Source organism: Myotis brandtii, unplaced genomic scaffold, assembly GCF_000412655.1.
Source record: "Myotis brandtii unplaced genomic scaffold, ASM41265v1 scaffold52, whole genome shotgun sequence".
Lineage (NCBI taxonomy): Eukaryota > Metazoa > Chordata > Mammalia > Chiroptera > Vespertilionidae > Myotis > Myotis brandtii.
In genome coordinates, this window is record NW_005369826.1 from 82996 (window position 1) to 97743 (window position 14748).

Sequence of the window (14748 nt, forward strand, 5' to 3'; positions counted from 1 at the left end):
GTTCATCCTATCATGTTGATGGCGTATCCCAATGGAGATGGCTTCTTCCAACAAGACAATGCGCCATACCACGGTGCTCGTATTGTGCAGGAGTGGTTTCAAGAACATGAGGGAGACTTTACCTTGCTTAAGTGGCCCCCACAATCACCAGATCTCAATCCATTGAGCCTTTGTGGGACGAAGTTAAAGAGCCATCAGGCAGCTGGTTCCACACCATCAAATCTCACAGAACTGGACAATGCTATTCATCAGGCATGGTGTCAGATTCCTCGCATCACCTTTCAACATCTCATGGAGTCAATGCCAAGAAGAATCGCCGCAGTATTGAAGGCAAAAGGTGGCCCAACGAAGTACTGATGGGGTGGTCATAATAATCTGGCCACTCAGTGTATGTACATATGTATGTAATCCTCACTTAAGGATATTTTTTCATTGATTTTTAGAGAGAGTGGAGGACAGAGGGAAAGACAGAGAGAATGATCGATGTGAGAGAAACACATCCATTGGATGCCGGGGAGGAGCCTGCAACTGAGGTATGTGCCCTTTACTGGAATGGAACCCGGACCCTTTCATCAGTAGGCCGGTGCTCTATGCACTGAGCCAAACTGACTAGGGCCCTATCTGTAAGTCCTAATTCTTCCTTGCTAAGTTAAGATGTCACCTGTGGTAGGCACAATAATGGACCCTGAAAGATGTTTATGTCTCAAGTCCCAGAACCTGGGAACATGTTTATTACATGGCAAAGAGGAATTACGGGTGGAATCAAGATGGAGTTGCAGATGGAATTCAGGATGCAAATCAGCAGATGGTGAGGTGATTGTGGATTATATGGTTGGACCCAATGTAACCACAAAAGTTCTCAAGAGTGGAAGAAGGAGGCAGAGGTTTCAGAATCTGAGGGAAATGTGATTAGGAAAGAATGGTCAGAGAGACGCATCATTGCTGGCTTGGAAGATGGAAGCAGAAGCCACCGGCCAGGGAATATGGGTGGCCTCTGGAAGCTGGAAAAGGCAAGGGAACAGATTCTCCTCTAGAGCTTCCAGAAGAAACATCTTAATTTTAGTTCACTGAGACTCATTTTGAACCTTTGACCTCTCAAACTATAAAATGATAAATTTGGGTTGTTTGAAGCCACTACATTTATGGTAATTTGTTACAGCAGCAATAGAAAACTAATTACCACTCCCACCCCCTGCACACACCCAAGTACACGATTTAAATAAAGACTTCAGAGAGTAGAGGCTACAGTATTGAAGAAGAGGAGACATTTAAAGGTATAAAGGTCCCATTGATGGAGGCAGAGCAAGTACAGCTCCAATATTTGCACAAGTTTTACTTCACTGTTTCTGACATCAGTGGCAAAGTGAGTAACATCTTTGGTCATAGTTTCATGTTCTGAAGACAACATACTCCTAAAGATATAACACTTCTTTAGGTTTGGTACTAAAGCTGAGATTTATTGACTTGACATTGAAGAACACTGAGTACCATTCTTTTAACCACAGTTTAGGAAAAGACACATAAATAATTTCCTCATTGAGTCATAAGGGAGCAAAGTATCTGTGGTGATTCATGAAGTCACCTCAGAGAGTCTTCAAGATGTTATTCAGGGACTTGGCTTTTGTAAGTCTTACTTTATATCAAGATACCTCCTGCAGAGAAGAACTGAAAGAAAAGTTAATCCAATTGATGAAAAACCAATGTTCTGATTACAAGGAGGGTAAGGCAGGTGCATTCTCTTTTGGAGAAAAAGTCTTTTAGACATGCGTAATGAACATGAACACCTCCTGCTCTTGGAAAATACCAGTGATGGAGAAAGGTGTGCTACCCTTCCTTCAACAAAGAAGAAAAGTCAGGGGTATCATTTTTCAGTCCCTCAGGCAAGATACCTACTGCCAGGAATGGAGATGTTGCCCACAACCTTGAATTCTTTCCTATGTGCCAAGAGAGGGAACCAAACGTTTAGCAGCAAGTCCCAACAAATGAAACAAAACTAAAATTGCACCAGCTTTATGTACAATGCGACAGGTGTTATCTACTACGAGTCAGAGTCTGAAGACCTAAAAACGTCAAGTTTACTCACACAGGGGTGGCTTTGCATCAGACGCTTAGATGGGTGTTGTATTAGCAACCTCTTACTAAGATAAGCAGTTAAAAAATAAGTCTTTGAAGAGTTCACATCACTTTTGAAATTCAGATGTTGCAAGATAATCTTTGGGCAAATTCCACTTTGTTGATTCAGGTGAGGATTATATTTTCCCTGACATGGGCAGGAGGCTCTTAATGCAAGAGCCAGACTTGCATCTTATTCCTGACCTACATCTGCCTTAGAGGAATTCATAGTAGAGACAAGTTCATTTTTTTTAATCCTTAAAAAGGATTTTTATATTTTTCAACTTTTTTTTTACACTTCTCCACCACCATGATAGATTTATCTTTAAAATTCAAAATTTTAAATCATAAAAATAGAAAAAAATATTATTCTAAAAGCTATTTAAATTGGGTAATTGATAATTAGGGAGAGTGAGGGAAATGACACATATATCAAGTATTTATTTTGGGCTGGACACCAAGGAAGATATTTTAACATGTTCTTTCATTTAATCATCGCAACATCATTCTAAAATACTGTTGATTTTCTCTGTTTTATAGATGAATAAATTTCCCCACAGGGCAGAGAAGCCAAGATACAAACTTACACTTTCTTCCAATTATATCACTTTACTATTTATTTTATTTTTGCCTCATCAATACTCGTTGCTAATTATTTTAAAGAGAACTATATGTGGAGAAGTACTTTCATTTCTGTAACTTCATAGTGAAGGTGGATACTACAAATTTTAACACTTCTTGAATATTAACTGAGGAAGTATCCATGTAATCTTAACCATCCGGAAGAATGTGAAAAAAGGGGAATAAGCTAAATGTTTTCTAATATCTGTGCATTTGGCATCATCTAGCTAACTGAAGCATATGTTTGGTGTCATTTATCTTTTTTAACATTTTACTTGGTTGTGTTTGTTATTAAAAATACAATGAAGGATAAAAAGATCACCATTTCTTTCCTCAAGTCCATTATCAAAAAGTAGACACTCTCAACACGTTGGTGGGTATCCTCCAAGATAGTTTCAGAATTGTGCTTATAAATATAGAATGCACACACACAAGTGGACTTACACTATTGCACTATGGTCTGCTTTTCATTTCCACTTATAGCTATTTTGTTGATATTTTTCTCTACAGATAACTACCTCAGTTCCTTTAAATGTTTGAATGGTGCTGTTTGGCTGTCATGTGTCATTTAGACAGAGCTCACTGTGGTGTGATCTTGTAAATATTTTGAAAAATACCCTCCATGTGCTCAAAATCTTGATCTATTTCACAGAAAACATTAAGTTGAGTAAATCTAAAGAAGTACATATTCTTTAGTTTATGTTTCATGTGCATACTTGCTTGTGAATTGCACTGTTACTAAGGATGTTGCTATATTCAATGTTTATTTTTCGGCAAGTTTTTATTGGCTGGGATTAAGATTACACATGTTAGAATTGTGTTTTATTACCCGTAATAAATTATGACTTTAAAATGTTAAGAGATTTTTTTTCTCATCTTACAAAAAGCTACTCATGGCCCAGGTATGGAACACCAGTGAGGAATATGAGCTTGGAAGGTGGGTGAAAGGAATCATCTTTTTCTAAGCTCAAAGGGACCTATTCTAGTTCTCAGGAAAAGGTGAAAGCAGGATACTTCTGTGGGGCAAAATGAGACATTTAATTTATAAGGCATGAGGGCATAGGGGGGCAAGCAGAGTCTGCATCAATCCATGTCAAGGTAGGGCTCAACCCCACATTATGTCTTAAGTATAAAAAATAGATCAACGGCAGAAAGGATTTCTGAAACGATAGTCCTCTACTTCACCTTTGGGGTCATACTGCTCTGCTTGTTGCCTCTTTCTATCTAGAGTACAAATGCAAGGCTGTGTTCTCCTTTTGGAAGTTTCTTTCATCTCTCTTCGTATTGAGTTCCCTGACTCTGACATCTGCGATTATCCTCTTTTTGGTTGTCTCTTTCGTTTTGATGAAACATATCTTCCACTATTTTTTTTATTTCTATAAGAGTGTAACATATAGGGTGAAGCAAAAGTAGGCTTACAGTCACTTGTATGGGAAATACATAATTAATAAATAATAATATGAAAATAAACTGTATTTTACATACTCACAACTGTAAACCTACTTTTTCCCAACCCTATATATACAGTAAACTGTTGAAATCTTAAGTGTATATCCTGATGATATTTCACACATTCACACCCATGGAACTATCACCCAGATTCAGATATAAAATATTTTCTAATCCAAGAAGTTTCTTTTTTTGTCCCTTTTTAGTTAATATCTTTCCCCAAAAGGTAAACACCATTGTGACCTCTTTTACCATTGATGAGTTGTGTTTTTTGTTGAACTTTGTATGAATGGAACCATACAGTATATATATTTTTGTGGTTGACTCCTTTGACCAACATTTTATCTTGGTTGTTGAACATGGCAGTAGTTCATTTCTTTTCATTGCTGTGTATTATAATAAAAAAAATATTGAGCCCTGACCGGTTTGGCTCAGTGGATAGAGCATCAGCCTGCGGATTGAAGGGTCCCAGGTTCGATTCCGGTCAAGGGCATGTACCTTGGTTGCGGGCACATCCCCAGTAGGGAGTGTGCAGGAAGCAGCTGAATCGATGTTTCTCTCTCATCGATGTTTCTAACTCTCTATTCCTCTCCTTCTCCCTTCCTCTCTGTAAAAAAATCAATAAAATATATTTTTAAAAAATCTTGACTCATCCAAAAAAAGGCAATTGGAGTTTTGAACAGACAGTTCTATTGGAGATCATCCATTCTACACACCATCATTTAGCGACCTAGATCAGCAGAGGCTTTGCCATCTGTAATATATGATGTTTACGGTCACCCTGGAGGTCATCTACATTTCAAGCAGCTCTGAAGAGAAAGGATCATAGACAAAAGCTAATGGAAAGGTTTTATGTACCTGCCATGCCTAGAAGAGATGCCTATCAATTCCACTCAATTCCATCCCTACCACTTTGCATATACATTTATAGAGTGATAGGAAATACACTCTTGTCGGGCAGCCACTTACCAGGGATAAATCTCCACTATGAAAGCATATCATATTTTTATTGTACAGCTAGCAATCACTCGACATTGTATTTTTATTTTATTTTGCTAAAACAGATAGCTCAGAAAAGTTGTGGAAGCTATCATTTTGAGAGCCAACCTGCGTAGGGAAGAAAATAGTATGGGAAGAGACCCAGTATCTAGAATGTATACATTGACTTAAAGCTCCTCATTAGAGTATGGGAACCCCATCTACAACTGTGTCAACTCTGTTTTTACCTTTTTTTCAGTCTTCTCTTGTAGTGAAGAGGAAAATTTGACCACAAACATGGAATAGGGAAGGGGTCCTCAAACTACGGCCCGCGGGCCACATGCAAATACAAATATTGTATTTGTTCCCGTTTTGTTTTTTTACTTCAAAATAAGATATGTGCAGTGTGCATAGGAATTTGTTCATAGTTTTGTTTTTTTTAACTATAGTCTGGCCCTCCAACGGTCTGAGGGACAGTGAACTGGCCCCCTGTTTAAAAAGTTTGAGGACCCCTAGAATAGGGGAAGAGATATAAATATTTAGCTTTTTTGTCAACATAATATAACTGTGTTCTTAATTCTACCTCTTTCTAGTCCTATCTCCCAAAGTATCTGAAGCTTCTGATTCCTATACTTTCTTAGAATGGCTTTTGGCTTTATCTACTGTGAGCTTAGGATCTTGTTTCCTTAGGTCTGGTAGGTCAGTCACCAATTATCCACCTTTTAAAGTTTTATACCACTTTTCAAAAGTTTTGTTTGTTTGTTTTCACCTTTAATTTTTTTTTCTTTTGTTCTCTGTGCTAATTCCTATTTTAAGATCAGGTGATTAGCAACCTTAATTTTATCAGCCAATGTAATTCCTCACAGGTTTGGGGAATTAAGATGTGGACAATATTTTGGATGGCCATTCTCTCTACCAGAGAGAGAATAACTCAAAAGAGACTACTGAAACTATAAAAGGATGAGATAAATTAATTGGAAAATTTACTTTCCCCTCCCTATCCCCAACTACACAATGAGATGGGCATATGAAAAAAAAAATTAGATCACTTTCAAAATGGAGAAGTCATGTTTCTCTTTCATAACTGTTCTAAGTATAAATACTTTTTTTACTTCAGTGTATGCAGATTATGTGAAACAGTGTAATAACTTTTTTTATTTATCATAGATTTAGCAAATACTGCTTAATATAATTCTGGATTTATCTCATGGCTCAAGTAGAACATTTATTTCTTATTTATTCTGAATGTTAAAAACAATTTTTTCAAATATGTTTTTATTGATTTTTATAGCGAGAGGAAGGGAGAGAGATAGAGAGATAGAAACATCAATGAGAGACAAACATCGCCTCTACCATGTCCTCCACTGGGAATCAAGCCCACAACCCAGGCATGTGTCCTGACCTGGAATCGAACTGTGACCTCCTGGTTTCTGGGTCATGCTCAACCACAAAGACAATGGAATAATTTTAGATGCTTGGTGACAACTTCTCAGATGAAAGGTTTTCATTTTTCCCCCAAAGTTTGCTGCTATTTCTTGTATATAGAAAAATAAATAATAATCAATATAGAGCATCATGTTAGCAGTTACAGGAACTGGTGGCTTTTTTTTTTCTAATGGAATTTTTCCTTTTAAGTGATATGCTTAAATTTTTTTATTTTCCATTGAGTATTTAGATATCATGACTTTCATATTTTGTTTTGTTTCTGTGAAGTGCATCTTTAGTAAACAATCCTAATTAAAATAACTGGGAACTTTGCAAGAGAAATGAGTTTTTGAAACTGAGATATTAAGTGTTTTATCCCATAGGGGATGTGCCACCAATCTTTTTTTTTTAAAATATATTTTATTGGTTTTTTACAAAGAGGAAGGGAGAGGTATAGAGAGTTAGAAACATCGATGAGAGAGAAACATCGATCAGCTGCCTCCTGCACACCCCCTACTGGGGATGTGCCCCCAACCAAGGTACATGCCCTTGACAGGAATGGAACCTGGGACCTTTCAGTCCGCAGGCCGACGCTCTATCCACTGAGCCAAACCGGTTAGGGCAGCCATGCTTTTGATCTTTATAAAGAAGTTTACTTACTTCCATCCTGGGAAGAGATGGCACTCACATTCTCCATATAGTTATCTTACAGATGTGCATATTTGATCTTATAGGAAGAGACTGTAAATTTATCTTTAGTAAAACTCAACCAATTAAGAATATCTTGACAGCAAGTGTATTAGAAGTGTATTTGTAATAAAGGATGGCAGCATGATGGGTGGAAATACCCTAACTAATTACTAATTTTCTTTGGAGGTTATGTCTAAAATTAATGCTTTTAATTCCTAAGATATAAGTTAGGTTTAAGATCTCTAGTAAACTTATTCTGAATAATATTTTATTGCAAATTATTTTGGATTCAGTAGTATATTAAAATATCACAATTGCATTTTTTATTTGGGTTGTGAGAAAAATAGTAAAGCCTAATGTTAAAATACTATAAAAATGTAATGCATCTCATTTTTAAATATATCTAATAACTCAAACTATGACAGAATGTTATAGCAGGAAGCAGGAAGCCTAACTTGCCTGGTGTAATAAATGGTAGTACTTAAGGAAGGCCTCTTTTATTTTATGTGTTCATGGTTTACAAATCCCTATTTGTTTAAGATGTTAGAGTGGACCATCCACTAATCTTATTAATAAAATTATTATGTTCATCAAATCCTTTGTAAAATAGGAATTTCCAAGTGCATTATATATGTCACTAGATTCTAAATGTATGTGATATTCTGAGAGTTTTCCTTCTGTTTTGATTTTTACTTAGCAAAATGAACAACTAGCAAATAAGTATTACCTCTTTGAATATCTTAAGCTTTTTGTGTAATATCAAGTAAAAAAAAATGAGATGACTATGCAGAACAGTCATACATTCTTACAAAAAAAGGACAGTCATGACTGTGTATATGTGTATTTATGTATACATATCTCTTTGTGTGTGTAAGAGAAAGAAAGAAAGGGAGAGAGATTAGTTCTATATGTTTTAATTACCAGTAAAATTTCAATGTCTTGCTTGAAGACTTAGAAAATTTGGCCTTTGATAGGAAAAGCGTAATAAGGTGAGGCAAGTAGCTTGTTAGGTTTTTGGGCAATCAACTAGAGAAGAAGCATGATACATTATTTATCCACAACCAATTTACATCTTTGATTTTAGGTGTGTGAATTTCTGTGTCTAGTAGTTCAGAAATGTAAGTGTAGTATTTTTGTTTTGTTTTTTTTTTGTGTGTGTGTGTGTTTTTTTTAAATTGAGCCTTGTGACCTCTTACTGGTCTACTTAGGCAATTGCCTCACCCATCCCTCATACCAAAAACTTCATTTTTGGAAAGCATAAATAGGAGAGCTGTGCTTTTTTAAAAAAAAACAACAACATGCTTATCAAATGAAAAATCAACTTAAATGTTTATCATATAAATATTGCAAATATTAAAAAGAGGACTATGATATATAAATTGATAAAAAATAACATATTGGGATTCTTTCTCTCTAGTATGGGTGAAATTGTTGTTATATACATGTATCTATACAGATAAAGGTGAGTTACTACTTCTCCTAATGTGCCTATAGTAATCATGAATTCCATTCCTGATTAGAGAATCATGAGATAAAAATCAAAATATATCACCGAAACCGGTTTGGCTCAGTGGATAGAGCGTCGGCCTGCGGGCACATCCCCAGTAGGAGATGTGCAGGAGGCGGCTGATCGATGTTTCTCTCTCATCGATGTTTCTAACTCTCTATCTCTCTCCCTTCCTCTCTGTAAAAAATCAATAAAATATATTTTAAAAAAATCAAAATATATCAATAAATACAGGTAAACATTGGTGAAATTCCACCTTAGAAAATAATTGATGCTCAAAGCTTAGCATTCTTATTTGGAACAAGAAATATGTAAATTATAAAACAATGAGAAAATATAGAGCTGCCAACCACATCCCATTTTGATGATAATCTACATAGCCTTAAAACAGAATGCAATTTTATTTACCTTCAAAAACGCGAGCCAGAAATCGCCATTTCAAAATGCTTATTTCTTTACAGGATGGCTGAATGGCCATGAATTATGCAAATTGGTTTTTCTTTCTAGGTTCATTATACTTACACATTTTTTGGTGGGCTGTCTATCCAGACCCTTTATTATATAATGAGGTAACCCCCAAATGAAACCCTGAGCACCCTCTCTTCTTGGTCATCATATGCTGCCATTCTCCCCCTAGAAATTAATACACTCTGTATGCTGGATCCTGCCTTTTCAGCTCCTGTTGCAGAATCAGCGGTCACAACAGCTATTCCGTTCATGAATATGTAAATGCAACATGCATAAAATAAAATAAAAAGTATCAGGCGGTTCCCACTGCAGATCGTACCCAACTCTGCTTAACCGATTCACGGAAAACAAAGATTTAATTTTTTAAGCATTTTGAGTCAGTGTTTCAAGGACTGCTATAAGGATGTAACATGGAAATACATAAATGAAACATATGCAGATGTTCATGTTGGACTCGATAAATCAGCATCTATGTATGGCTATGGTGATGTGTGCAGACTCCCTTATTACTTCCTTCTGATGCCTAGTGAGTGAACAGGGAAAATGCCTTATGTCCTCAATAACCTTTTATGTGCTGACTAGGTTTCACTTCCATACCTCCTCCCAATAAATGATTAAAATAATGTTTAAATTACACAAAAATACATGCATGCACATACATGTACATTCATATATTTGTGTGTGTGTATATATATATGCACTTTTTCTTTTGAAGGGAAGAAATGAGGACTATATCCACTGAAGTATTCTGAAGGAGTCATTAAGCTCTGGGAAGGAAGTAATTGGGGGATTTTATTATTGAAATAAGCAAGCATGCTCATGCATATTTTTACGACATACATGCCTATGCGCCACCCCATGCAGACAGTGCTATTGCAGCTCCTGCGCGGTAATTAGGTGGATGTAATTACAGTGAAATAAAGGCAGCCTCACTGATAATTTCCCAGTGCATATGAAAGACATATGTGCCTTCCAGTGTCCAATAAATGAACCTGAACTGCTGTCAGGGGCTAGGAGGACACTGTGGCCAATGCACCTATTGTGTCCCTGCTGCAGAACGGAGCCCGCCGATTGGCCACTTCCTGCAGCACATAGCACTGGCTGGTTATAAAGGACTTGTCTAGGGGAGAGCCTGTAGGTACTCCATTGTCTGGTAAAGTTCATATGACTGCATTCTTTTTTTTTTTTTGCAAGGGGGGTGGAGGGAAAGCGGGGAAGGAGAGGGTGCAGCTCAACTGTAAAAGCTGCACAGATTTTTTTTCCTTTCTCTCTCTCTGCCTCTCCATAGATCGTTTCTGTTTCATGCCCTGTCTCATTTTGCATAGCTGAAAAAAAGAATGCTAATTAAGATCCCTTGTCTTAACTGAAAATAATGACTCGGATATAATTAGAAATCTGCTGAGAGTTTAAAATTTTGGTAGGGGACCAAAAACCTCAGTTACGGTGCTTAGGAGGAAAATGAAGACTTATTTTTTTCTGTAATCAAGGCAAACATGGGAGAGGGGGTCCCCCCTGCCCTTTTTTTAACCAATTTGAACCAATGGTGTTTGACTGCAGATGAGAGGATACTGTATTTCAAAAACGATTTCAGCCATCCAACTGAAAGGACACAAATCAGTAGCAATAGAAGCCTTCTTAATCCTCCTTAGGATGCAATTCAGATGAAAGAACTGCTTTTTTTTATTTTTCTTTTTGTATGTGTGTGTTATAGATGGATCTGAGAATGCTGTCTGGGCTTGGTGCCAAGCGCTGGTATTTCACAGCAGCGACCGCCTCACAGACGAGCTGTGGGAAGCAGGAGGGAGACTCTCTCTTAGGGTGCCACTACTATGGAGACACAGCTGGGCTGAACAAGATTCGCTTCAAACGACAACAAGAGAGACAGAAAGTATCTGGCTCAACCGCTGCCCAAGCAGGCAGGCACCAGAAGAGCTAGCAGCCAATCCGGCCATGCTCGAAGCCAGCTCTGCAGCTCAGCCAATCAGTGACATCACCGGTGAGAAACTCATTTACATCATGCAGTAATGAACTTTGTTTAACACAGCTCCCCCCCCACCCCACTTTCCCTTTTACCCCCCCTTTTAGGTCCTTCCATTAATTATTCTGCCGGCATCATTTAAACCGCTATGCAAAAATGTGGCCACATTCTCTCTGATAGCCTTTCCCTTTTTCCTCCCCCAGTGGTGTCAGCTGTCACTGAAAGTGGTTCTGGGTATTGGTTTTGACCTTGAAAAATGATTTTCTCTTTCTTAAAAAAAAGTCTTAGAAAAAAGTAAAACCTTTGATTATTTTATCTGAACCCACTCCCCCTTTATACAGAGCATGCTTTTTGCACGTTGGGATTCAGAATTAATTGTGCCAGGTAATAGAGAACAAGGGAGTGCATTACCATGGAATTTGCAATTTTCCCAAGCAATCTGCCTCTTAGCGTTTTCTTTAATGTTTGCAGATTGTATGCTGCAGTGGTCGTTTTACATACGGTGTTTTATCCCCAAACCCCTTCTGTGCATCTGTCACACGGAGGAAAGTTCACTCCTTATATTATTTTCTTCACTGCTCTCAGCCAACGTGTCATTTTATTAATGAATAGAACTGAGGTCATTTCTGAACAAATCTCTCTCTTCCCATCTCAGCACAATGCACCTGATTTGCATCTATTTACTAGAAAAATTGAATGCAAGAACCAGCTTGAAAAGAAGCGAAGGGACCAGTTTACAGATGATTTCAGAATGTATCGCGGCAATTTGTTTTTCAGAATGTGTAATATTTAACATCTGCCTTAGTGTTTCTGTAGAAACGCCTCATCTCCATTCCCAGTGTAATACTTTCCGCAAATGTATTGCTTTGTTCTATAACCAAAACTGACCCGAATGAAATAATAATACTTACGAATGAGCTCACTTATCAGTGGCAAACCTTGGGAAACACAATGCTGTCTTGTCCCTTCGTATTTCGTTTGTCTGAGATAAACTCATTTGTTCTATAGATAACTGAAAAAGTCTGGAACATGTGGCATGTGGAGATTTTCAGGTTGCTGTAGAGAATCACAAAGAGCAGAAAGTAGGTCACACTTAAATGTGATTTCTCTAAAGCCCTAACTTCTTGCATGTTGGCATTAAAAGGATATGGTTTTCTAGCAGAGAAGGTGAAGTTTCACTGTCTTTTTTTAAGAGAGAGAATATTTTGAATATAATATTTCAAGGACATGGAGACTTAAAAACATCGACAAGGGTTTCATAACAGTGCATGATTCGTTTAAGAAGCTTACAGAGTACAGTGATAGGCAGAGACAGTTTTAGAAGCATATGAAGGATTTAGATGCTAAACCAGGGCCCTTTTAATTCATGAGGCATTCCATCATCCCAACATCAGTATTCAGGGGGCGACGGTCCCGAATCAGTCATGAGCTCCCCTGCTGGAGATCCTGTAATTTGAATCATGTGTGTTATAATATATTATCCTACTGGGGGCCTTCTTTCAGTAGGAGAATGGTTTATACATTCTGCTATAAGAGAACTTTTGGCTCCCAGCCAACACACAGCCATTACTCACACAGGCAATCATGATCGTCTTCCTTAAGAAATAACATCTGTATGACCTCCTGAGCCAAAAAATCTGCAACCTCCCCCACATTCTGAATTATGATTTCTTGGAATTGGAAACACTCGACGAAAGTGAAGTAGAAAAATGGAAGGTTTAGAGGAATGGATCACAGTTTTATTGAGCATGCCCTGTGGCCAAAGTGCAAACTCCCCTTCCTTAGAAATGATGGCGAATGGTGGAAAGGGGGCCTAAAATAGACCTAGAGGTGTTTGTTTGATGTTTAGACACAAGCTGGGATGTAATGGGTTTTATGAAGACATGGCTGCCTGTGTGTTTTTCTCAGGACATCCTGCAAGGCCCTGCAAAGGGTGTGGTGACACGGAGGGATGGAGGAAGGGTGGGGAATATGGGCCGTGAAAGCAGAGAAACCTAGTCTCACCTCAGAAAGGAAGCCATGTGATAGAGCAGGAACCATTTGGCCCAGGAGTTAAAGGTTCAAAAACATGTCTCTGATTCTTTCTCCTGTGCTGATCTTGAAAAAAAATCCTGCCGTTTCTGCTTTTCCTTCTTTGTGAAAATTAAATACACTGTCAGCACAAGAGATATTCTCTCGGTGTAGAATACTTCCACACCTTTTTATTGACACATCCGAAATTGGGTGTGTGTTTTTTGTTGTTGTTTCAAGAACCAGATTCAGTGTTCCCTCTTGTATGAAATCTTTTCAAATCACCGTGGCCAGTCTCTATCACTTCATCATTCTCTTTGTGTCTCCGTGATTGCCTGTGTGGCTGTCAATATTGATGTAGGGCCACCCACATGTGCGTATGTCTTTGACATTCGACCAAAAGCCCCTTGGGGACAGAGACCAGGTTGAATTTACCCTCCACCTCAAGTTCTAAGAATGATAGATTTTGCTCCTAATATTTAAATCAGTATTCTAATTAATGACTTATAAGTACATTGTAAGGGGGTGGTTTACAAATTTCAGGGATTACTATTGCTTTGTTAACTGTTACCACTGGCTACCAATTGATGTCAGTTTTACCTTATTATTCTCATGCCTTTCATTTTGCTGGGCCTTCATTGAAAAGCTCAGAATAAATGTTTGCCGCACTAATTTTATTAAATAACTAATTGTAGGGGATTGTAAATCTTTTTATTTATCAAATAGGAGTTAATCCAACTTAGTTTGGTGTTTTAAAACTTAAAAAATAAATGAAATTGGTATAGATTAATTGTAAAGCCTCCAGGAGAAGCAAATTGTAGTCTCAAGCTCTTCTATTAATGATATGGAAGAATTAATTACTTGGAAGAGGTAAGCAATTAATGTTGGATCCTGAAAAATCTCTGAAAAGCATAATAAATCAAGAAATATAAAAAAAAAAGAAATATAGAACTCCATGTCTTATTCTCAGTGTGATAGTTAAGATATGTATTTTTAATCCGAAAACTAGTACAGTAATCTTTTAAGAGTGTATTTCTAGATATAATCTGATAACATAATGCCAAAATATGGTTGCTTTATGCTGCTCATCTATTTAAGTTTATACTTTTGGCTACTGTACTATTGCTAAGTGAAGATTAATTTATTCACAAGCAATGATATTCTTTTTAATATATTTGCGAGTTTTTAGACTTCAAAAATTGTATTTCTAAACTTTTCCCTAGTATGTGTTATGAGAAAGAAATGAAATATCTAGAAAATAATCACCTTTACTTTTTTATACCTGGGGAAATAGAAATATTATCACTGGGCATTACATAATCTAAAGGCCAGGTTTTGTAAGTCTTAAAGAGGAAAAGTGACTTACCCAAGAGAGTATTCTATTAAGATCCTGACACAGCCTAGATTGGTATCCAGAATTCAGAAATATTGGTTCAATATCCTTTCTATTCCACCTAATAATCTTTACTTCTAAATCAGCCAGAATGGATTATATAATTTTACAGTGCTA

The 14748-nt window shown here is 37.2% G+C and overlaps 1 long non-coding RNA gene across 1 annotated transcript in view; it reads left to right on the forward strand.

Moving 5' to 3' along the window:
- The first annotated feature begins 495 nt into the window (after window positions 1-495).
- LOC106728014 overlaps window positions 496-14748 on the forward strand; it is an 89515-nt gene continuing 75262 nt past the window's right edge. The window contains exons 1-2 of the long non-coding RNA XR_001364245.1: window positions 496-533; window positions 10962-11246. This is a non-coding gene — a long non-coding RNA (uncharacterized LOC106728014). The remainder of the gene's footprint in view (window positions 534-10961; window positions 11247-14748) is intronic.